General features: G+C 41.5%; 1 pseudogene; it reads left to right on the top strand.

Moving 5' to 3' along the window:
- The first annotated feature begins 7390 nt into the window (after nucleotides 1-7390).
- Nucleotides 7391-13882, top strand: LOC121639412 (annotated as a pseudogene).
- The last annotated feature ends 9482 nt before the right edge of the window (nucleotides 13883-23364 follow it).

The raw sequence follows: 23364 nt of genomic DNA, 5'->3' as shown, positions 1-23364 counted from the left end.
TGTTAGAGACTGTTCCTACCAGTCAGAGTGTGGCTACAGAAACACCTACATCTCGTCTATCTGGCTCTGATCTGGGTGGCTGAGTAAGCCAGCCGAGAGACTTAATCTATAGATTGGTCAGATGAGATGGACTGTGCTGTGAATGGATTGTAAATCGTTACGTACATATATATGTAAAAATAAAAAAGTGTTGTACTGGAGGTTTAAATAACCCTTGTTTGCACAAACAGATGTTTACAAATTGGTGTTGAAGTGAAAACATAAAAACACTGTTTTATGGCTGATCTGTTGCAACGCTTACAGGAACAGTATAGACAGAGGCTGAAATGTATGATGCCTCATGTTTAAGTTTTATGTGTAAGCTCAGGCTACAGTAGTTTCTGTTTAAAGTTCCTATGGTGTTATGGGAATAATGTGCTAAAACGAGGAGATGTCATAAACGCTAGAATATAGACCAGGGATCACCAAATCCGGACCTCTTGAGCCAGTGTCCTGCAGGTTTTCAGTATCTCCATACTGCAGCACACCTGACTCAAATAATGGGTCGTTAAGAGGCTGGTGTAGACCTTGACTATTGACTATTTCATTTGAACCAGGTGTGTTGCAGCAGGGATGTAGTGAAAACCTGCAGGGCACTGGCTCATAAGGTCCGGAGTTGGTGATCCCTGATATAGACAAACTATTTGTGTAATGTGCCTCTACATTACAGGAGTTATTATTGTAGACCAGTAAATGGGGGCTTTGTACTGATGTTATGCATGTGTGTGTTCTGCCTACATGCAGAGAGAAGCAAAACAATAAAAGAGGGAAGTGCTTGCAGATATTCTTTCTCCATTTGACTTATTTACATACATGGCATTGGCAGCCATAGATATCTACAATAAAGGCTGGATGCATTATGGCGGAGCTTTGAACGTCCTCACCCAGCAGCCATCTTGCCACAGGTTTGCTCTCTTCTGTGTTTAGAAGGAAGCAGCCTCACAGCTTTAAATCCATCCTGCTGACTTTTTACCTTTTAGTTAGTAAATCCTGAACATTTCATCCTTCTTTCTCATAAATATTTGATCTTATAAATATATATGAAGAAATATTTTAACTGTTGCTGTTTAAAGAGAAAACTGCTGCTAAACCTGTTTATGTGTTTAGTGCAGGGGTCTGCAGCCTTTCCAATCCAAAGAGCCATTTTTCCCTCAGCCAGCTAAATAAAACTACTTTAGAGACACAAATGTTACAAGACTTTTCAAAAAGACAAGTTAATATATATTTTTAATGAACAGCCACCATAAGATATTTGTTCATTTTGAAGATGCACGTTTTTATTTCCATTTTAAGGTTTAAAAAAAACAAAACAACAACAACAACAAAAAAAAACAAAAAACAATAAAAAACATAAAACCTTTATAAAAAGAGGATAGACAGACTTTCTTCTAAGGGATGTAGATATTTGTGGGAAATGATGTAAAGTTAAAACAAAAAAAAGTCCATAGATTACAACCTAATGACAAGAAAAATAGATTAAGAAAATATGTTAGCCACGTATTTATATATATATGATCATGTAGTCATTCTGTACACTGAGTTTTAGTACCCTAAACATTGATTTAACATACCGTGTGTGTGTGTGTGTATTCACTGCATCTATCTGTTTATTTTCATATGAAAGTCCATGGTTTAACCTCTGCTCTAGAATCTTTAGTTATAAGTATACGCTGTCATGGCTACATCTCTGGCATTTATAACAAACCATATCTTTTGAAAATCCCTATAAAATTGAGCAAGTCATGGTTATTTAGAAAGTGCATGCACCAATAAAATAATGTTATGAGCGAGCGAGGTAATTCTGATCTGATCATAAAACACACCATAAAGAGGTTTAAACTGCAGAGTTCATCTGAAAACCTGCACGGATGTTCGACCCCATTGAACATAAGCGTAGATGAAACATCTAGCCTTTATTGTAGATATGTATGTTGGCAGCTACAATCCAGGAAGCCCTTTACCTCACACAGTTGCTGAAAACAAATGGATGCAAAAGGATGCAGTACCTCACAGAATATCTACCTTGTGTCAGGGCTTGTACGACCACTCTTAAGCAGACTGGCCTGTGAGGCTTTAAGTCTACTGTACGCTAGTGTAGAAAGGTCACTGGTTCAGTTCCAGGCTCCCTGTGGGGGCAAGTTACAAATAGGGGTAAAAGAGTGACATTTAATAAAATGGCAGCATTTATGTCACTGTCCAAGGTCCTGAACCTAAATTATTTTTAACCCTCTTTTACTAGTAATGTGGAGACTGTGGTTTGAATCCCACATGTGCCAACCTTATACTTCTCTATTAAAATAGACATTTTGACTCTTCCACTGAGAATTCTAGATGTTAAAATTATTTTTAGCATTATTTTTAATTTTCATTTATTAACATCCATCAGGCTAATGAATAAACATTAATCAATGGTTGTGAAAAATTAAACTTCAACATTTAGTTTAGTTCAAACATGTTTAATGTAATTTCACACAAGTTAGGAACTTAAAATGAACATTGCTGTTATTAGTTATTATTAAATACTAATCCTAACAACCAAAGGTAACCGAGACTCAAGATGTAAGACAAAGATTTTGCTGGTAGTACAGTTTATCTCTCATTAAGTCCATGCCTTCTGTTTAATATTGAGTAGCCATATTGAAATGAGCATCTCAGTAACCCCAAGGTCTATTTGAATACATTTGGAAAAGGGAGATTTGTTAAGAAGACCCTTTCATGATCAACATGAATATATATTTAAAATAAACACTTTAAAATAATTTCACCATAAATACCCTCCAACTAGTCCAAAAATGCTGCATCAAGGTTTCTGATTAGAATTAACAGGAGAGACCACATTTCCCCAGTCCTGGCTTCCCTTCTTTGACATCCCATGGGAGCCAGGAATTTACAATCTCACTTAATTTTACATAAAAAACTGGCTATGGCAATCCACTTCATTTCATTAATATTGTCAAATATTTGCCAATTTTAGTCTGAATCTGCAGAGCTGAAGCTGTTTCAACTGGATCCTCGTCATCTAGATGGCACATTGCTGGAACCTGAAACAGCTTGGCTGAAGTCATGGAGGTTGATGGTGGAAGATCTGAATGCTGTACAAGTGGGCTTGTCTGAGGACATGCGAGGCTGGTCTTGGTTCTGTGTTTGTCCCAGTCTAGAGAGACTGGATTTGTCAGGCTCTCTGTACTCCAGCCCAAACCTCTCTCCAATGTCTGGCAGAGATGTTAAATGCTTAAATACTTGTCCTGTCCAGTCACTCTTACCCAAGTGTCCTTGGGTAAGACACTGAATCCGATCCACTGAGATAAGAAGTGCTGTATGAGCATGTGGTTTGTGTGTGTGTGTGTGTGAATGTATGAGTTTGACAAGTAGTGTAAAAGCGCTTTGAGTGTGACTAGAAAAGATGTACAGTAAATAAAAATAAAGTCCAAATTAGACAAAAAAAAAAATCTGAATAGTTTCTCAGCTATGAACTTTCTCTTCTGGCTGTAATTTAGTTAAACATCTGCCTCTAGTTACCATTTCACCACACTACATGCAAAAAGTCAATCATACATAACTGAGCCTTGCATTCTCCTTCCTAAAGCTGTCATTTTCTTCTCTGGTAGATCTCTGTTCTTTTAACTCAGATATCAGAACAACATTCTGCCCTCGCTGGTACTGTAAACTCTCTTTCAGAGAGGAAATGTACCGCTCCACCTGAGCTCTCTCTTGCTGGATCTCCCTTTCAGATGCGTTCATTTTTGAACAAAGGCCGCATCTAGGAAATGGGATTTCCAAGAAGCAGCATCATACTGAAACTGAAAGAGACTTGGCAGCTAGATATAAAGAGAGCAGTCTGCACTGCTCAGACATACACAGCTCAGCAATGGACAAAGTTCAGAGTACGGTTCACCAGAGAACAGTACATTGCAAGAAAAGCAGCTTTTCACAAAGGAATTCACTTTGACTGTGAGCAGTTCTTTGCAAAGGTAGGATTTTTATGCTGTTGTTTTAAAGCTTACATTGACATTATTTGTACAAAATGACAGAAGAGCTACAAAAATAACAAGAATTTTCCCATTTGATAAAGCAATTATTAAAATGCTTAAAGGGTTTTTATGTGGAATCTTGCTGTAACTTAAAGGGGTAGTGCATCCAAAATGTGTTTTTTGAGCTGTAAACAACACAGTAATACTTAATTGTCATAAAAACCACATACTGTTGATAAAATTTGTATTTTTTCATTTATTTGAAAAACAGGATTTTGTGGGTTAAAAAACCAGCTCATAGTGCCCTCTACTGGGTAAAACCAGGTTATGTTTTTTGTGACATAGAGGGCCGGTTGTTCAGATGTAATTCTATCGGATTTCAGTTTTTGAATAGAATCAAATTTTGAAAATGGGTTGTTCAAAAGGCAAATCTGGATTCCGAAATCCACCTGGATCACATAATCCAATCATGGTTGTTATCCGGATAAAACCCGTCAGTTTTGGTTGTTTGAGTAGAATCCGGAAAACTTTGATAAAAAAAACAAAAAAACAAAAAAACAGGATCCAAACAGAGAGGATAGGATTACAGGGCGGATTTCAGGAAGAAACTGCAGTACAACCTAACAGCTGATCCAATAATAGACATGTTTATATTTGTATTTTGCACCTGACTTGTTTAACCGTTACAATGATAAAGTGGTTAAAATAAGCATAGGCTCCTATTAAGCTTTTCAGCATAGTAAAGCAAGAATAAAACATGACATCATCATGTCTCCACGAAATAAGCCCCCAAACAAATTAAATAACAAACACATATAAAATATTACATTTTTCTGTTATTCATCACTGCATAATCAGAAAAGAACCTGTCAAAAATATATATATATATATATATTTCTAATAATAATGTAATCAGTTTTTATCAGCCCCTTCGTAAAAGACAGTAGGGAAGCCGGACTTTTTCTAGGGTTATCATGATTTGTATCTTTGGCAAGGGAAAATACGTTTAACGTGCTAAAATATTATCAGCTCTAAAACATGTAAGTGTGTTTACGTTTTTCATGTAATTTCATATAATAAAAAGATCTCCTAGAACCATTTATGTAGTAAGGTGAGTGGTTGGTAGTACAATAAATAAACAAGTTTTATTTTCTTATTTGTAAAGGACAAACATTTCATATGATTCAGAGGAAAGAGGGGGAGCAGGTTACTTATTTAAATTCTTCTAATGGAAAGACTGAACCAGTTGTTTCTTGTTACCTTTAGAGAATGATTGACTGCATCACCTGTGTCAGTGTGGAACATTGGACTCTCCACCAACAACAAGGTACACAACTTTTTTGTTCAAAATAAAAGACAACTGGAACATCATTAATATTTGTTCTGATTATTTAAAAGGGAGTTACAGATTCATTTGGTAAGACTGGCTGTGAGGAAATAAAGGACCCTCCATCCAAAGTGTGTTATTCTGGCAAAACTGCTTGGTGAGTTCAAGCAGAAAGGAATAAATGTTGGTACAGATTCTCCATCATCCAGGCCATGGTAATCTTCAAGGGAAGTCTGAGCAGGAGGGACAATAGACTTTGTCTGAAACATTTGCTTTAGCTGTAAAAACATTAAAAATACTCTGTGTAGTTTTTATTAGTTTTACGTTTCATACATTCTTGGAAATGACATAGTGCTGCTGCAGTCTCTCTTAACCCTGGACAAATGAGACGTAACAGTCGTAGTTGAAGAAACCTGGAAACTTCCAGATAGAAAAACTAAATAAAGCGGTTGTTGTCGGGTTTTTCGGTGTTCAGGATTGGTCGGATGTTTCAGGGTCAAGTCTGATGGTTTAGAGCAGGGGTGTCCAAAATCGGTCCTCGAGGGCCGCTGTCCTGCAGGTTTTCAGTGTTTCCTGTTTCAACACACCTGACTCAAATGAAGTAGAACCAACAGCCTATTAGGTTTTACACAATAACTCATTAATTTGAGTCAGGTGGTTTTGGAGCAGGGACACATCAAAAACCTGCAGGCCCTCGAGGACCGGAGCTGGACACCCAGCTGTGTATGTCTGAGCAGTGCAGACTGCTCTCTTTATAGCTAGCTGCCAAGGCTGTGACAAGGGGGGAGAGCTTGTTTACGCCCCAGCAGGATGTCAAGTGTCTTTAACAATGCTGGGTTATTTTTGTGCTCGTCAGCCTGAGCTGCATTTCGGCGTCTCATTGGTTTCAACCTTTGTTTTTAACTGTCAGCTTTACTAGAGCTTTTAGCATCTGTGGTCCTCAAATTGACTCAAAGGAGGAAAGAAGTGTGGAGAACATAAACTTGGGTCCACAGGATTTATCCCATCATTTCTGTGGATCCACAGTTTAAGAAGATGTTAAAGCCAACAAGTGTGAATAGTCAGAGTTCCTTTTAATGCTTTTAAAACTGCAATAGAAATGTTCAGCCTGTGCCTGCTCTGTTATTTTTATGCATAGTGGAGTCATTTCTTGGGGTATCCTCAAGTGCTTCATGTTTCTAGAATCTGTACAACTTAGGCTAACAGGTTATAAAAGTCAATGGAAAATTATAACTTATAAAAGTTTTGAAATTATGCCATAAATATAAATATAAAAAAAAAACACAAATCTGAAAAAATTTCACCACATGTTCCAAAATAAACACACAAAACTTTGTGTTTTTGAGATGTTTTTGAGGAGTAGAGTAAAAAGACATTTTAATCTTCAGTTGCTGTACAAAGCAAATGAAAAAGACACATGGGCATTTTGTTTCACTTTGGTTTCATTTGATGGAGCATTTTTAACTGCTTTATATCAGTAGAATATTTACAAACAAAAAGATTATGAACTATTGAAAGTCCAAAATATAAAAACTCAGATGTTTTCCTTTTTCATGAAACTGGGTTGGGTTATTGTTACTAAATGAACAGAGAAAAACACTGAACCAAACATTCAAATGCAAAATATATGAAATAGTTAATAAGTTACTTAAACTATATCCATTTTTCCAGAACATTTGATTTAATGAACAGAGTGCAGGTTCATTTGTTCAAGTACTGTAGGCCTATGTAGCCTACTGTAAGTTTTACAATGTGTCGCTGACTCACCTGACCGACCTGTTGGACGTTTAAGTTATTGTCACCTGTGAATCATTTACCTGCTTAACTAAAACTGTGTTGGTCACATGGTCCAATCTGTTCAATTTGAAGTACAAGTTTGAGGAGCACTTAAAACCTGTAAATAATAAAACAAGATAAAACAAGATAAAGAACCAAGTTGAAGTCCAGTCAACTTTATTTAATAACTGTTAGAATTCAGCAGGAAGGAATATGTAGTGTGTACACTGAAGCAGACTCTGGGTAAAAAATATTTATTGTTATATCCACAGCTGCTTGTCCTTATGTGAAGACAACAGAAATACAACTGTAGCAGCGAGATAGTGTCTCAGCATTTGGACTCTCCTGTTGGTGAAGTCGAAAGCTACATGATGATGGACTGCATGGAAATAGAAATGATGGAAAGCACAGCCAACACAAGTCCAAGGCAACGAGGTCCCCTTCAAACTCTGGAAAATATACAGGATGAAAAATGTCCTCACAAAAGTAAGTAAAATGTAGTCAAACATTTATTAAAAACAAAGATTAGTTTGTTGTTTAAAGCTTAAAATATAATCTTAGCTCATTAATAAGATATTACTAATTTACAAAGTAATACGAGCATTCTTTATTTTCGTAGAGACAAACATGGAGACCATCCTAGAGGATCTGGGGTTGGAGCAGTGCTACAAGCATAAGCTGCCACTCAGCAAGATACTTGAGATTGATGCAAAGGCCATCAGCGATGACCTGGTCAAGTGTAAATCTGACCTTCCTTGGTATTTTCTAAAGAAACTGACGATGGTTAATGTGACATCTAGAAATGTAAAATGCACATCAGACTGTGACTTGTACCGTGACCAACCATCAGAGACTACAGAGTTAGATTTTGATGAACTGTTTAACAATGTGGAAATTGGTGAGAGTATAAACCCTCTTGACTTAATCACAGCTCTCTTTCTCTGTTCGGATGGTTTTGTACAACAAGAAATGGCACTAAAAATGTCAATGTGCCAGTTCTCTGTGCCTCTGCTTCTTCCCAACTGTGACACAACACGGTGCACACTCATGCTGTGGGCAATGAGAGATATTGTAAAAAAGTACAGACCTCAACATCTTTTACAATCCAAAGGCTTCATAGAGGAAAGAATTGTTCATTCTCAACTTCCAATGGTTTCTTTCGTGAGACTGGGTGACTGCTCCATGTCCAAGTCAGAGATCCTCAATAAGCTTCTGAGCAGTTCTCAGCAGTACCATGACACCTTTGTTCATCGCAACATGGAGTGTGGAGACAGTCCAAGAAAGATATCCAATGGATTGACTGAAATTACCTGGTACCTTCCTTGTGGAAACAAGAACATGGACATTTTTCTCAACCCAGTCGCTGTAGCCAACCTTCATGGGGACATAGCTTCATTTGAAACACAATTCTTCTTTCTGTGTCAGACATCAGAGGCAGTTTTTGTGTTCTTTGATCATTTGGATGATAAGTGTAAGCTGCTAATAAATACAAACCACAAAGCAAAGATCTTTTTGGTGGGCAGCCCTTTGAGCAAGAGCGAAAAGAGTTTAAAGGTTCTTAAAACTCTAGCGACCAGCTTGGGCTTGACTAAAACCAACATCATTCTAAGAACCAAGGAGAAAAATGATGCAGACTTTGTTCAGGATTTGAAGAAAACAGTCAGTGATGTAGTTGAGAAGTCAAAGATGAAGATGTCTGTAGAGCAGATGGTTGGCATTGCCCATGAACTGGGAATATTGGTTGATGAAGACTCTCCAGAGTGCCAGGCTGGAAAGCAAAAAGCAGATGCTATCACCAGAGATAGATTCAAGACATCCACAAATACAAAGAAAATCAGCTTCCATTGCAAGGAAGAATATGGAAGGAACTGACTTGCTTAGAGAAGGAAGAATTTCGACTTCGCAAAGCTGGGTCTGAAAACATAGAGCAGTACAAGAGTGAGCTTCAGAGAAAGAAAAAAGAAATGAGGAAAAAGCAGAACTCTTATGACATGTCGCCAGCTATGACTTACTTCATCGATGCCATATCCAGCCCAGGAACAGAGAGGTGTTATTTCCTGAAATGGATGCGAATGAACCTCGATAACGTGTCTCGTACGAAACTGTCTAGACTCAGGGAGTTGTACAAAGACAAATGCAACAATTCTGTGAACAAAGACGAGATCAAAGAAATTGACATCCAACTTTCTAACAGCTCTCTGGGGACTGAACACTTCTTCCGTGAAATGGGTCAGCTCTATGAAGCTTCGGTTTCCCTCCCAGAAAGAGACCTATCACGAAAACAGTTGCAGCATCTGCCTGAGCTGTGTGCACAGATGTTGCTTGATGGTTTTCCTCTTGAGCTTGTAGACGGAGATGCCTCCAACATACCTCTTAGATGGGTGAGTGATGTTCTCACTAAGCTCAATGACTTGGCATCTCCAAAGAACAAGATAATAGTAGTCACGGTGCTTGGAGTTCAGAGCACAGGAAAGTCCACCCTCCTTAACACCATGTTTGGAGTTCAGTTTGCAGTCAGCAGTGGTCGATGCACTCGAGGTGCCTTCATGCTGCTCATCAAAGTCAATGAAGACGTTAAAAAAGTCTTCAACTGTGACTTTATGGTAATCCTGGACACTGAGGGCTTGAAGTCCCCAGAGCTTGCACAGCTGGACAACAGCTATGAACATGACAATGAGCTTTCAACACTTGTTGTGGGGCTGAGTGATCTCACCATTATTAATATCGCAATGGAGAATTCGACAGAAATGAAGGACATCCTGCAGATAGTGGTGCATGCTTTCCTCAGGATGAAGGAGGTGGGCAAAAAGCCTAAATGTCAGTTTGTTCACCAGAATGTTTCAGACGTTTCAGCCCATGATAAGAACCTGCGAGACAGGAAATTGCTCTTGCAACAGTTGAATGAGATGACTCAGGCAGCAGCCAGAATGGAAAAGAAAGAGAAGAACAAAAGCTTCACTGATGTGATGGTTTACAATGCAGACACTGGGAACTGCTACGTTCCTGGACTCTGGAATGGAAACCCACCAATGGCACCAGTTAATGCCGGATACAGCGAAGCTGTCTATGAGCTGAAGAAAACAATCATCCATCTACTGGGAGAGAATGAAACATCGGCTCAAACCATCTTGGACTTTAGAAAGTGGATGACCAGTCTGTGGAATGCAGTGAAACATGAAAACTTCATCTTCAGCTTCAGAAACAGCCTCGTAGCTGAAGCGTACATGAGACTCTGCACAGAGTTCAACAAATGGGAGCGAGAGTTCAGAAAAGAAATGTTCACCTGGGTTACCAAAGCAGAAACAAGAATTTCTAATTTTGGCCTTGATGCTGAATCTGAAAGAACCGACATAACAGGATTTCTTACCAGACTGAAAAGTGAAGCCCTGTCAGTGCTGTCTGAATGGGAGACGAAGCTCCTCGAAAATCTGAAGGAATACTTCAAACAAACAGAGGGCCATGTTTATCTGGTCGAAAGATACAAAGAGGAATTCTCAACCAGCGCAAAGAGCCTTCGACGAGAAATGGAAAGGTCTGTAAACAACCAGCTTTCGGCAGCAGTTGACATCAGACGGGGAATGAATAAACTTGATAAGATCAAGGAAAATCAATCTAAAGAAGTAGAGAAAGCAGTGTTTGAGTTAATTGCTAAATGTCGACAAAAAAATGTGCAGATGACAGATGCAGAGCTGGACCAAGAATTTGACAAGATGTGGAGAAAAATACTGAATAAACTGTCTTTCTCTGAACACAAGCCTAAAGATATCTACAACAGTGTGTCCTACTCTCTGAGAAATAATCTGTCGCACAAGGGAAGCCGTGCATGTCAACTGCTGGATGAAAAAAATCTGAAAGCTTGTGGGTCAGGACCCTTCAAATACACAGCTGAGGGAAAGTTAAAAAAAGCCATACATGCGATGAGTAAGTTTCTCAACATTGAATACCATGTAAAGTGTGTACAGAAAATGGCTGACAGCATCATATATGCCTGCAGGCTGTTTGTAGCTGAGAAATTACAACAGAAAAGCAATTACCATGACACTTACATCCAGGACATCCTTCATATCATTGATGAAAGGCTGCAACAGAACAACGATGTGACCACAGACATTGATTTTGAGGTTTCTCTAAAGCAGCACATCTGTGGATTTGCTGCCAGAGACTTTCAGAAAATGCACAAAGACTTCCTACATGAACACGATCCCTACAGATGTCTGATGAAAGACAAGGAAAAGTTTCGTACAGATTTCAAGGATGTGTTCCACAAACGAGACCAGTGCCAGAAGAAGGCTGAAGAATTCACAGAAAAATACCTGAAGCCTGCTGTTGAAGCCTATGTCAACCGTTACCTGGGTAACGACATCACTGATGAAATGTTGACAAAGGAGCAGTTCAGTACACGGATGTCTTTCCAGTATGCAGTTTTAATGGATTTGCTTTCCAAGGATGACTTCAGCAAGTATCTGTACTAGGCCTGTCACGATAACAAATTTAGCTGTAAGATAAATTTTCTCAGAAATTATCGCGATAAACGATAATATTGCGCAAATTGTAATGTGTCATTTTGAGACCATTCTCAACTAATATAATGACATATGCCATAATAATGCAAGTACACATTTTCAAAGGTCAATAAACTAAATAAATAAAAGCGCCTTTTTCACATACGCCGGGACACCGGCCCAAAAGTTATGCGGCCCACTGGGAATCCTCCCAAACCTCTCGATTAGCCGGCATTGCTCTTAATGTGTATTTTGTCATATACGGTAGTATATAGGCTGATTCTATTTGCGTAATGTGCCTGCGGATTACAGGGGTTATTACGGTAGACCAGGAAGTGGGGGCTTTGTACTGACGTCGTAAGCTAGAATGTGTGTGTTCTGCTTACATGTGGGGAGCAGCGAAACAATAAAAGAGGAGATGCTTGCATCTATTATTTACATATTTCAGCATAAGAATCGGAGGTTTAGCGCGAGAGCGTGAGAAGCCACTTAAATACGCAAGTCTCACGGCCATTGCGTGTTGGCAGCTGTGCAAAACAAATGCGGCTTACCGGCTCGTGCTGCAACATGCTGCAGTCAAGTGTGAAACTAGAGAGATCACTCCGCAAGAAACCAGAGCGTTTAGTCGAAATACTCCATAGTGAAACCTATTGTCATACACAGTCTATGGTAAAGGGGGGACTAATGAAAATTATCGCGGCCGGCAAACTTATCGTGCTCTTATTTTCTTATCGTTCAATTAATTGACTTATTGCTTATCGCGACAGGCCTAATCTGTACTACATTAGATCATATGAGAATTATGTGAAAACATGGATACATGATCAAATATTTCAGCACTTCCCAGATGCAAAGTCAAAGTTTGAGTTTGAAGACAGATGTCTTAAAACAAGCATCAGTAACATCAACAATGCCATAAACAAGGCTAAAAGAAAAAACAGCAGCAACCTGCAGATGTTTGTTAAAGATATCTGCAAAGAGCTTCATGATAAGCTGGCAATTTCCCAGGATGCTCCTAGTGCATTTATGATCCTGAACCAAGCAGACCAGGAACAGTTTGCTCACTGGCTCACACAGTCTGTGAAGGACATGGAAGACAGTCTTAGGGAGAAGTTTAAAAAGACAACATTTAAAATGATACTGGAGAATCTCCACGTAAAGCCACAGAATGAGATGTTTAAAAGACTGATTGGTTGTGGGAAGCAGTGTCCTTTCTGTGGCTCTCCTTGTGAAGCAGGAGGAAAGGCCCATAATGAACATTTTGCTTCACTGCATCGGCAGAATGGTCTGGGTACATACAGGTGGGTTGGATCAGAAAAACTTGTCACTGACATATGCACCTCGTGTGTGAGCAGTGACACTTTGTTTCGCTGCAATGAAACAAAGGATAAGTATCATCCCTACAAGCGTTACAGGGAAATTTTCCCAGACTGGGACATCCGTCCAGATGGGAGCTTACAGGCATCAGACTTCTGGAAATATGTGATGACAAAGTACAACAGAAACTTTGCAGATGCATTTGATGCAAAGCCGGCTGATATTCCGAATTCCTGGAAATATATCACAATTGAACAAGCAAAGGCAAGCCTTAAAGAATCACTTAACAAGAACTGAGACTCTTCCATCTCAGTTCATGTCGTACTTTCCATTAAAAACTCCAAATTCAAGATATTCCCAGTTAAAGATTTAATTATCATGACATCACAGAGGTATTAAAAACCCACCTTTATCTGCCTTAGACCATACTGTAGGCTGCTTTCTCAGCTATCTTTCAGGCCATAATCAGTGTGTGCAGTTCAGTGGTCTCTCGTTCAGTCATTTAAATATAACTAAAGGTGTCCACAAGGTTCAGTTTTAGGTCCCACTATTTTTATGATCCACATTAAAATGCCTGATGCATCTTTACATGTTTTAAGCTGACAGTTATTTATGATTTATGATTAAACATGTTTCATTTTTAAATGATTTAAAAGATCATTTGTATGTTAGTGCTATTGTCAGCATGTCTCACTTCTAAATAAAGAGAAGAAAGCAGCATTCTGGATATGAACACCTAAGCTGATTGTAGCTCTACATACTCTGATATTTGTTTTCTGCATTAGATAAATGATGTGAAGATAACAACATTTGTATTGGAGATAATCTGTATGAGAGAGTTTACATATATGTCAGCATCCTTGCAAATGTTTGTCAAAGGCAACTGTTTTCCAATGTGTTTTTTTTATATATACATACTCCAAATGGCAAATAAACTGAACTGAACTGAACATAAAAACAGATTTATGTGATTAATTACTCCTGAACTTGGACAGCAGCATGCAGTCTGGTCCAATGAATGCGTCAGGACAAACATCTTCGTATTGTTTTGGCTAAATTTCTCTCTCTTCACATACCTCTATGGTTTGTAACATGCCAGCTGCAATGGTCAAAAACATAGACCATCCTTTTCAGATGCTTGTTGTGCATTTCGGATTTAGTGAGTGCATCTGATGAAATAAAACATCCAGAATGTGAAGGTTGGAGCCTGCAAAGAGAGCAAAGTTCAACTTTGAGAAGAACAATAACAAGATGATTCTTCTTGATGGCACATGTGACATGAAGTTCAAAGGTAAACTGTATTACCTGGACACTGATGAAACTTGTAACAATGCCTGTAGTGAGTGTTACGGCCTAAAAACCTGTCATGAAATAATGGGTCACTGCAATTAAGGTGAATTTAACTTGAGTATGTTGTAGATGGCACGACAACCAATGTGTTACATCCCGGCTCTGCTAGGCAATGTGAGGCATAACAAAGAAAACTGTGGAAAGGTTGTTAAATGGAAGCTATTAGAATTTATTGTCACAAGCAGTGATGAGGAACAAACAAATTGTGGTAAATGACAAATGTTGGGGTTAGCGAAGCTGCTTAAAGCAAAAAAAAGCCAGTAGAAAAGGAAAACTGACTAAATAAACAAGTGAAACTTGTCATGTTTGCTGCTCTGCTGTGCAGCTCTGCAGTCAAGCTCATCTGCTCCACCTGCCCTGATTGCTCACTCTCCTCACCTGCTCCCCGCCTACTTAAACCCTCTCCAGTCTCCGCTTCCCTGCCAGATGGTCAACTTACCAACCTTGTTCAGATCCAGAGTTGTTCTTGTTGTTTTCAGACCCCTGGTATTCGTTTCTGCCTGTTTCCTGGATTTCTCTTGTCTAACCCATGTCGGATGTTTCCTGCTAAGTGTCAGCCCGGATATCAAACCCTGCCTGGACTTTTTGTGATCTTTGCTCTCTCTGGATAAGTAGTCTGCTTCACTCCTCTGTGTATGACCCTTGCCTGAGCATGACCACGTCTTTTTGGATATTGGACTTATTTTTTGATTCTGAGCTTTTGCAGATTCTGGTGCAATGCGCCTGTTGGACTCATCCTCTTTTCCATGACCACATCCCCTTTCACTATATACAATTACAAACACAAAATTATCCCAGCTGGTACACAGACCTGGGAGGTCCTGTAGCCCCTCAGATTAATTTGAAGGGTACGACTATGCCATCACTTTCACTAATGACCTTTTAGGTACCAACTATGTGTATTTTCTAAGAAACAAAAACAAAGCAGTTCAAGCTACGAAAAAGCTCACATAGCACCTTATGGTATACTGGAACGTCTCAGGTCAGGCGAAAGGTCAGGGTCGGCTGCTTAATCCACGCCTCCGAAAAACCAGAAAAGATAAGAACAGATAACTAAACACAGACCAAGACACTGAAACACAAACTACCCGTATGTCAGACATAGAAAAAACCCAAATATTTGGATTTGAATGAATATTTGAATATGCAGTGCAGAGCAGTGTGCTAACCATCAATTACTGCTATTTGGGCTGCCACAGACCTATGAAGAGGTTACGTCCTTAGATAAAGCAGATAATTGGAGAAATGCTATGATATACATAGCCTGTGTTGTACCATTACCAGAGGGTGGATAGACAGTGGAGGGAAAGTGAGTTTTTGATCTCAACAAGGATGGAAAAGGAAATGAAACCTACAAGACCAGATACGCAGCAGCAGTCTAGTCCTTCAACTCAGGTCGAAGGTCTAGACCGCTAACTTGACATCACTACGTAAACTGATGCAACTAGCAGCTGAACATGACCTTCAGTTACACCAGATGCATGTAAAGGCCGCATATCTACATGCACCCACTGATTTTGGGTTATACATGGAACAGCAACAAGGTTTTCATGTGAAATCAGAGAAAGGGGAGAAACTTTTCTGCAAGTTTAACAAATGAATTTATTGCCTAAAACAATCTGGGAGAAACTCGAACATGATACTTCATAAGTCCCTACTTGAAAATGAATTTGTACAAAGTCAAACTGAGAACTGTATTCACACCAAACTGTCAACATGTGAGGCAGAGTACATGACATTGGCAGCCATAGATATCTACAATAATGACTAGATGCTTTATGGCGGAGCTTCGAACATCCTCACCAGGCAGCCATCTTGCCACAGGGTTGCTCCCTCACGGGATCTATTGTATTTAAATGGAAAGTGAGTGATCTGCACAAACATAAATACTCTTTTTCGCTGAAATCTTGACCGATTTTCAAATGGTTTGGTTTCTTACAAAAGTTATTAGCATGGTTATAATTATGGATACTTGATCGTGTTGAAATTGCAGCTTTTGTTTTTGAAAAATGATTTAAACTTGCAGCATAGTTGTGTTCTCCACCAGAAGACACACTCATCAGAGCAGCAGAGGGGCTCATTCGCCAGGCATCAGCAAGTTCCAGACAATCACAGCCCATCATATTGCTGGAGGTACTGTACATTGTACGGAAGAGGATCGAGTTGGAGGATGTGTTTTTGCTCGAGGAGCACATCGGCTGCACACAGTACGGCATAGACAGGCCCCACCATACGCTGCTGACATTAGTTAAGGTTTTTTAAGCTAAGGCTGCACCACATTGCCAAGATGACTCCACTTAGCTTACAGAAAAACAACACTTTTATGTCCAAGATTCAACAGACATTGAAGAGAATGTGAATAAAGTATTATAATGTTATGATAATATAAATATTACTAATATATTAAAATAATTTCAAATATTACATGTTTAAACTAAACATGCAATAATTCAAATTTATATATCTATATACTTATATCCTGGGGAAAAGTGATGGCTGATATACCAGAACACACTCAAATGAAATGAGTCCGGTGGCGGCCTGTCTAAGGGAATTCTGAGCATATTCTGCCCATGGGAGGAATTTGCTCCAAGAGGGTGGATTCTCATGACAAAAAGTCTGGAGGAAGCGGCTCACTTCCTGGATCTTCCGTTCAGCTTGTCTGTTGGTTTGAGGATGATACCCGGAAGATAGGCTAACTGTAACCCCCAGCAGGTGGAGAAAAGTATGCCAGAAGTGGGAGACAAACTGGGGACCACGGTCTGACACAACATCCTCTGGGAGACCGAAGTTATGGAAGACATATTCAAAGATTCCCCGACCTGTGTCAGAGAATGTGGGGACACTCGGAAAAGGGATCAGTTTGCATGCCTTAGAAAACCGATCCACCACCACCAAAATACATGTTTTACCTTGTGATGTAGGTAGATTGGTCAGGAAGTCCACTCCGAGGTGGGACCAGTGTCTTTGTGGGATCGGAAGAGGCCGCAGTCTGCCTTCTGGGAGGTGCTGAGGATTTTTAACCTGTGTGCATGTTGTACATCCAGTGACGAATTGGCGCACCTGGGTAGACATTCCGGGCCACCAGTAGCAAGGCTGTAACAGAGCAAGCATGGCTTGAATCCCGGGATGACCTCCTTCTCTGAGGTAGGCTAGATTTTTATGATCCATGTAAACCTGAAAGGGGTGTTGAGCTCCTTCCAACTAGTGACGCAATTCTTCCAGGGCCAATTTTATGGCCAGGAGTTCTTGATTGCCCACATCATAGCTATGCTCAGCAGGACTGAGCTTCCTGGAATAGAAGGCACACGGGTGTAGGGGAGGTGGATGTCCGAACTGCTGAGATAAGACTGCTCCTACCCCCGTGGTGGAAGCATCCATTTTAACACAGAAGGATAAAGCTGGATCTGGATGTTGCAAAACAGGAGTGAATGAGAAGGCTTGTTTGAGATGCGTAAAAGTGGTCTCAGACTCAGGAGTCCATGTAAGACTCTGGGGTTTGTGGCGGAGCATAGATGTGAGGGGCACGGCTAAGGTGCTATAATTCTGGATAAAGAGTCGATAGAAGTTTGCAAACCCGAGGAAGCGTTAGGGGGCCTTAACACAGTCAGGTTTTGGCCTGTCTAGAATAGTCTGCACCTTCCTTTGGTCCATGCTGATTCCATCAGGCCCCACCACATATCCGAGGAAGTCCACCGATGGCTGATGGAAAGCACATTTCTCTGTTTTGAGAAATAAACGATGGGTCCTGAGTCTGTTGAGCACCCGTGTCACATGCTGGACATGAGTCTGGCGATCTGAAGAAAAGATGAGAATGTCATCGATGTACGCAAGCAGGAAGTGATGGAGCATATCACAGAATATTTCGTTCATGACTCCTTGAAAGATGGCGGAAGCGTTAGCCAGACCATACGGCATGACTATACGCACTGCACAGGTCCAATTTGGTGAAAATCCGGGCTCCATGCAATCTTTCCTGGGCTGACGGTACCAACGGGAGAGGACACTTGTATTTGACTGTCATCTGATTCAAGGTCCAATAATTGATACACGGCCTCAGCCCTCCATCCTTCTTTTCCACGATAAAGAAGCTGGAAGTGGAGGGATGTATATAACCCTGAGAAATAGCCTCAGCTACGTATTCCTGCATGACTTTCTGTTCGGGAATAGAGAGGGGGTAAATTCTACCTGCAGGCAGTTTTCCTCCAGGAATAAGATCTATGGCACAGTCCCAGGGACGATAAGGTGGAAGTTTAGCCACCTGACATGGACAGAAAACCTCCTGGAACTGCTGATATACCTGTGGAACTTCAGTGGCAGGACTGGTGTCTGGGCTCTCTACAGATGTGGCTCTTAATATATCACTAGTCACCTGGCTGGGTCAAGGTAGCTGGGGAAAGCAGGAGGGATAACAGATGGAACTCCAGTGTAGTATTTCTCCGGTCTTCCAGGATAATATGGGATCATGGTGTTGGAGCCAAGGTTGTCCCAGAATTATATCAGAGGTAGAATGCTCTAATATCTGGAAAGGGATTTTTTCATTGTGTAAACAGCCTACAGTCAGAGATACTGGTGGAGTTTGAAGCTGGGTGGCCCGTGATGGACTGAATGTGAAGGGGCTTTGGGCAGCAGTGGCAACGGAGCTGAAGTCGGCGTTTTAAGGAGCCAGAAATGAAGTTCCCTGCTGAGCCGGAGTCAAGGAGGGCTGTGATGGTTAGAGAACCAGCAGACAGGGTTAAAGTGACTGGTGTAGTAAGAGGACAAGCAGGGATTGTTGATATTGTAGCCAGACTCACCGTGGAAGTGGAAGCTGAATTGGACAAACTCCTATACAGTGGCCTGCCTGGCCGCAGTATAGGCACAGATTATTGGTGAAGCGTCGGCAACGCTCAGCGGGAGTGAGACAAACTGCATCCACTTGCATCGGCTCTGGTTCCTCTACTGAGAAAGTAGTTGTTGCTGGTACCCGGTCACGTAGACAGCTCTCCCGTCTATGGGCCACACAGATGGAAAATGAATTTTTCCGGTCCCATACTGTCATCATATGAGGAGAGATTAAGGCGGGGGGTAGGTTCCAGGCTCATCTGGAACTGAGTGATCAGTGCCGTTTTGTTCCAACCACTGGCAGCAGCCAGGGTGCGGAAAGTTAAAGCATGTTCAGTGATGGTGGTGTTACCTTGTTTTAGACGGTACAACTGTTCCTGAATGGTGGAATCGCCCTAAGGAAGACCAAAGACTTCCCGAAAGTGCCGCACAAACTGAACATACAGTAGGGTTGTGTAACCGCGCCTTCCTGCTGCCAAATGGCCTCAGCCCATTGGAGAGCAGGTCCTGAAAGCAAAGAAATGATGTAAGTGATTTTAGCTTTTTCGGTGGGGTACCTGCTTGCATTCATCTCCAGGTCGAGGGAGCATTGTAGCAAAAATCCATTGCACTGGCGAAGATCTCCGGAGAAGCGGTGGTGGGGGATCCATTCGTCCGTTTTTTGTTTAGGTCAGACCTTCTGTAACAAAGGACCTCTCAGAGACAGAGCAGGTTAAGTCCAAGACTTTAATAACAATAATAGAATCAACAGGTGGCTCACGATGGAGGGAAATGGAAGCGGAAATACTCAAGTCCAGAATGCAGCCAAGTAAGTCAGAACAGGGAAGGAGAAACGAGTAAGGTCCAATATTACCTGCTTACCTGCTATTCTCCTCCCATTCCTCTCCTTCCCCCCTGGGTGGGTGGTGGGTGACATCTGGGGTCAGTGGCGGCTAGTAGGCTGTGGTCGCTGCATGGCCCAGTCATGGGGCGCTGCTGCTCCTGGCCTGTCTTGCCCAGGAGGGCCTCCCACGGAATGAGGGTGCCCAGTGCTGTTAGCAGCTCACCATACAGAGGGAAGTTCGCTTCCCTCTGGACTTACATCCCCAGTCCCCCCTTCTTTCCCTCTCTCTCTCTCTCTCTCTCTCTCTCTCTCTCTCTCACACACACACACACGTACAGACTCAGGAGGAGTGCACGACATGCGGGGTGGAGCGGAGGGGGCCATTTTAAGTGACCTCCTCAGCTGCACCCTGTGATGACTCGCCTCTCAGTTTTAATTGCACTTAGACACCAAAACAAAAGAAACTCAACACACAAACATCTGGCGGGCATGCCATGTAGTGCATGGCAGGCAGGGCCACTAAGGTGGCCTTGCTCCCAGCACAATGGGGTCACTGCCCTTCAGTTTTAATTGCAAACAACACACACTTTATAAACAGTCAGCAGTGGGAAGGAGAGGGGTAATGGGGACCTCTCACACCCCTGTTCCCCCTGGGTATGGCCGGGGGAAGCAGTTGCTCCGGGAGCCGGGACCTGGTTTGACTGCGCTGATGGGCTGCTGGTTCTTGGGGGTGCCTGGTCTGGATGGAGTGGGGGGGATGACTGGTAGTTCTGTTTCTCAATAAAAGCCATAGAAAATTTTCTGATGTGTTTATGTACAAATGTAACAAGATCCAGCAAGGTCCAGCAAGATTACATAGATTCCATGATTTAAAGTAAATAAATGAATCCTTATACCCATAAGCCTCCCCTTGGCAAAGCAAATTTGTTCGGCACAATACAGCAACCAGATTATCATTCTGCTTGCTATGATGCTGGACAGGGCAGGTTAAAAAAAAAAAAAGAAAAAAGGTCACCGGGTCGGCTGAATCTAAGGAGGAAGACCAGTTGTCTTCCAACCAGAACATCGATAGATCAGTTCCAGACATCCCTGCAGGGGAAGTTGTAAACAAGGGTAAAAGAGTGACAGCCAATAAAATGGCAGCGTTTATGTCGCTGTCCAATGTGCTGAACAGTACTATCCAAGGTCCTGAACCTAAATTAGTATTAACCATATTTTACAAATAATACCAGAGACTCTGGTTTGAATCCCATGTGTGACCACCTTATACTTCATTATTAAAGCAGACATTTTGACTCTGTCACTGAGAATTCTAAAATTGAGAATGTTAAAATTATTTCTATCATTTTTAAATATTTTTTGTTTACTAAAATCCATCAGACAAATGAATAAACATTAGTTAATGAAAAATATAACTTCAGTAGTACAGTTTATCTCTCATTAAATATGTTTAAATATTGAGCACCCATAATGAAATTAGTTTCTTGGTAAGCCCAAGGTCTGTTTGAATACAGCTGGAAAAGGCAGATTTGTTAAGAAGACCCTTTCAGGATGAACATGAATATATGTTTAAATTAATCACTTAATTTCATCGTAAATACCCTCAATCTAGTCCAAAAATGCTGCAGCAAGGTTTCTGATGAGAATTAACAGGAAAGACCACATTTCCCCTTCTTCCCTTCTCTGACATCCCATGGAAGTCAGTAATTTAAAGCATTAGTCCTTACTCATAACTCTGTTAATCACTTAATTTTATGTCAAATATTTCCCAGTTTTAGTCTGAATCTGAATCTCCTCCCTGAGCCGCCACCTTACCGTGGTGGAGGAGTTTGCGTGTCCTGACGATCCTAGTGGCTATGTTGTCAGGGGCTTTATGCCAACCATTGCAAACAGGTGTCTGGGCTCACCACCTATAAGAGGGGCCATAGTGGTTGGGTGCAGTGTGAGCTGGGAAACTGCCAGAGGTGGAGACCCTGGCGGTCTGATACTTGGCTGCAGAAGCTACCTCTGGGGACGAGAAATGTCACCTCTCTGGCGGGAAGAGAGCCTGAGCTGGTGCGTGAGGTTGAGCGATTCTGGCTAGATATAGTTGGACTCACCTCAACGCATAGCTTGGGCTCTGGAGCAACTGTCCTTGAGAGGGCCTGGACCCTCTTCCATTCTGGAGTTGCTTCTGGTGAGAGGCGCCAAGCAGGTGTGGGCATGCTAATTGCCCCCCGACTTGGCACCTGTACATTGGGGTTTATCCCGGTGGACAAAAGGGTAGCCTCCCTCCGCCTTCAGGTGGAGGGACGTGTCCTGACTGTTGTTTGTGCTTATGCACCAAGCAGCGGTACCCACCCTTTTTGAAGTCCTTGGAGGGGGTGTTGGAAAGCACTCCTTCCGGGGACTCTTTCAATCTGCTGGGGGACTTCAGTGCCCACTTGTGAAATGACAGTCAGACCTGGAGGGGCGAGACTGGGGGGAATGGCCCCCCTGATCTAAATCCGAGTGGTGTTTTGTCGTTGGACTTCTATGCTCATCATGGATTGTGCATAACGAACACCTTGTTCAGGCATAAGACTGTCCAGATGTGCACCAGGACACTCTGGGCCTCAGTTCGATGATTGACTTGGACACTCGGGTGACGAGAGGGGCGGAGCTGTCAACTAATCACCACCTGGTGGTGAGTTGGCTCAGATGGTGGGGAAGGATGCTGGTCAGGCCTGGCATACCCAAGTGTGTTGCGAGGGTCTGGTGGGAACATCTGGTCCCGTCAGAAAGAGCTTCAACTCCTATCTCCAGCATAGCTTCACCATGTCCCGGGTGAGGCGGGGAACATTAAGTCTGAGTGGGCTGTGTTCTGTGCCTCTATTTTTGAGGCGGCCAGCCGCACCTGTGGCCCCCCACAGGTTTGAATGTGAGAGATAGTAGCAAGCAGTTAGTATGTTAACTAGAAGTGTAGTATGCTACAATAGAAGTGCTGTGTAAGTTTGGTGTGTGTGTGTGTGTGTGTGTGTGTGTGTGTGTGTGTGTGTGTGTGTGTGGTTGAGTTTGAGAAGTAGTGTGAAAGCTCTTTGAATGTGACTAGAAGAAAAGTAAATAAGTTAAATAGAAAATTACACTTTTGTCATCACTTTTTGGTATTTTAAATGAGAAGGAACAGAATAGAGTCCAAATTAGGCAAAAAAAATCATAGACTAGTTTCTCAACTATGAGAAACTACTACTGTTGGCTGTAATTTAGTTAAACATCTGCCTCAAATGGCCATTTTACCACACTACATGCAAAAAGTCAATCATACATAACTGAGCATTGCATTCTCCTTCTTAAGGCTGTCATTTTCTTCTCTGGTAGAGCTCTGTTCTTGTAACTCAGATATCAGAGCAACATTCTGCCCTCACTGATACTGTAAACTCTTTTTCAGAGAGGAAATGTACCTCTCCACCTGAGCTC

The sequence above is a fragment of the Melanotaenia boesemani genome, chromosome 5, assembly GCF_017639745.1.
Source record: "Melanotaenia boesemani isolate fMelBoe1 chromosome 5, fMelBoe1.pri, whole genome shotgun sequence".
Classification (NCBI taxonomy): domain Eukaryota; kingdom Metazoa; phylum Chordata; class Actinopteri; order Atheriniformes; family Melanotaeniidae; genus Melanotaenia; species Melanotaenia boesemani.
This window is presented reverse-complemented; position numbering and strand designations above follow the sequence as displayed.